Genomic DNA, 3,178 nt, shown 5'->3' on the forward strand with positions numbered 1-3,178 from the left:
AAATTATTATTAACGGCTACATTTTTCTAAATACAGAACCATTTTATTAACTTTTTTATTTTTAATTGTAATCGATTGATTTCTAATTAGTTGATGTAAATAATTAATTCAGTTATGTTTTTTTGTCGATTGATTTTTTTTATTGATGAATTTAACAAATTTATTTGGCCAATTTTATTTTATACTAATAGATATGATAATTAATTTATTTAATTTTATTTCGATTTAATTAATTCTAACTTTGATTTGCATAAATAAAGAATTTATTTATTGAATTAAGCACTAATTTTGTTATTCAGTAATTATTCATAGTAAGTCAAATTAAATAACGGGGTTTAAATAATTAAGTTGCAATATGTTTATAAATTCAAGTAAATATAATCGGCTCGTTCCAAGCTTGTTTCGAATTATTAAAAAAAAGGGTAGATAAGTCATTCGGTGAATTTTAATTATAGCATAGACTTGACCTGATTACATCTAGAGGAAGCCGAATCAGATATTGCTATGCTCAGCTCTATGTTTCTCAAAATGTTCAGGAGGCATGGGCATGGAGGCTTGAACGATGTGGCCCCTTGTATCAGGATTGGAATCGCATGGAAATACACCTGGCGTTAACATCTGTACTCGCAAACCAGCGACCATGCGAGGGGTGTCTTCATGATGCTTTTACCATAGCACCAACAGGAACTTGCATTTTTTGCAAGAGAGCCGTGTTGGAATCCGGATGATTGCAGATTCAGGGCTGAAGTTATAATATTCGGGCTCTAAGTCTCTTTTATGGAGCTGAAGACGGAAACCTCCATTGGGAACCTGTGACTCTGGAGACCCGGCCATTGTTGGCTCTGTTTTTCCATGTAAACGTCGAAGATGGTAGAGCTCGAGATGTCCGACTCTATCCGGACATCTAATTATAATTCTTTCTAGAAAACATTTAGTTATAACAATAAAATGAATATTGTCAGAAATATTGTTTTCAAAAGTTTTTCTTGTAATAAATTAATTATAGTTAAATCGCACAATCAATTTTAATTTTCAATTAGGTTAATTAAATATAATTTATATAATTAATAAATTCAGCTCGGTCATAATTTATCCATCTAATTCACAATTACAACAATTTTGTCAACATAAAAATTATCCTATATAGAATTTTATTTTTACCGAAAAAATATTTTCAATTAATGTAAGAATGGCTGAATCAAAGAATTTTAAAACAAAATTCAGGAATTTTATATTAAAATTGCTTGCTTGAGAGAATAAAAAGCGAAAGGCAATGCATTTTATTTTACAGTATAGCTTACCTTCTAACTGATGTGTGCTGGCATACGTCACATCGAATCCCAAAAAAAGCCATAAATAATCCGTTAGCCACTAACACTTCTGTATGCATTAATAGGTCCCCGAGATTACTCTTTTTGAAAAGGTCAAAAGAGGCCCCTGATTAAGAATATCTTGGGTAGGTTTTCGGAATATGGGTCAATTTTGTTGAAACAATAATTTAAACAATTTCATTATTTATAGAACAACAAAATTAATAAAATAATTTTAACATCGCTGAGCAAAAATAAAACTTTTTTGCGCCTTGCACTTTTTTCGTACGACAAACCGTTTTCAATTTACAGCGTTATAAACAAATGATATTTTAACAAAATTGCCATATTTTCACAGTGTTACCACAAAATCTATAACTCAGAAAAATGTTTAAATTGTACACTGTCTACATCAAGCCTAAGATGTCAAGTCTCATCAAATCAACTTACTTATAATACTATTCTATCGAAATTAGTTAATCTTATAACTTATTGATGTGTTTTCACAGAATTTTTCCCGTGATTTATCATAGATAATTCAGAATTCAACATTTAACAACAAAAGTTTTCTTTCTGCCGTGTTAACGTGTTTCATTAGCCACGGGCGTTTGTTTTATTTTTCTATTTTTTTATTTTATATTCGATTTTAATCATTCTCAAAGTATGCCTCTTTAATTTTTTTAAATTTATAAATTAAGTAGTTTTGAGTCTATTGATTTATATTTTCCAATAGCATATTTCTAAATTTCAAGTTATGTTAAAATTCACAATACACAATTACTAATAGACATAGTTTTATTTTTTACTTCATGTTTATTAATTATAACCTTGATTTTCAGATTTCCAGATAATTTTAACGAGGAAAATAAGTGCAAGAATTACCCAGGAAACAAGAAACGATTGACCGCGTTTCAATCGTATTTCACGTCGTATGACATGTCTAACTTAAAGAGGAATGTCAGATTGCTGACGATAAGTTAGAGGTACCAGTGAATCGGAGAAGTGGTTATTTTACGATTCACCAAAAAATATTTCGTTACTGATTAAAAAACTACGGTTAATCGTAATAATAATATTCACGAAAGAAAATTACAGTCGAGAAAAAAGAAAAACTTTATTTTTTTAATTTAATTACTATCATATAGAATAGTTATCGTAGTATAGTATCGTAAAACGCAATACTCTGCTTCTGTTTTTCATTGTGAAAGAGAGAGACAGCGGCTGCGCATACGCCATGAGCAAACCAAAAACGCTTCCATGTTTACATTTTATTATAATCATAAATATTTAATTCAGTGATTTGTATCATTTATTATAATTTATTAAAGCATTTGCTATTTATATAAAATTACATTTTACTAGCATATATTTAAATTTTATTACAATTTAAATATTATAATAATTAAAGTATTTGAATTAATTTGATATCTCATTTTACGCAATTCATATTTATAAAATAGGTTTATTATGATGGACATTCTTGAATCTTAAAAATCCAATTCATTTACGTCCCTAACTTATCTGCATTTTCCTATTGAAATTTACTTAAAGCCACTTCCCATTCACTACAATTAAATAATGAAGACCGCAATTTGCATTATAAAATTCATCGGATTTCATGAAACATCAATTATATGATGCAGATTCATTTCTGTTAAAAGGAACCTCCACTTCTCGATTCAGATTAACATCCTTCAACCTCCATTTCATTGAGAACTTAAAATGATTCATGCGTTTCTTCTGTCAATCGTAAATCACAAATTAAACTTAATTGAGTTTTTTAAGGTTTTGTTCTCCTATTCAGAATATATTAAACTATAGAACGAGTACATCTCGAGTTCAACCTTTCTCTTTTCCGGAGCAATGAT

This window comes from Belonocnema kinseyi, chromosome 9, assembly GCF_010883055.1.
Source record: "Belonocnema kinseyi isolate 2016_QV_RU_SX_M_011 chromosome 9, B_treatae_v1, whole genome shotgun sequence".
NCBI lineage: Eukaryota > Metazoa > Arthropoda > Insecta > Hymenoptera > Cynipidae > Belonocnema > Belonocnema kinseyi.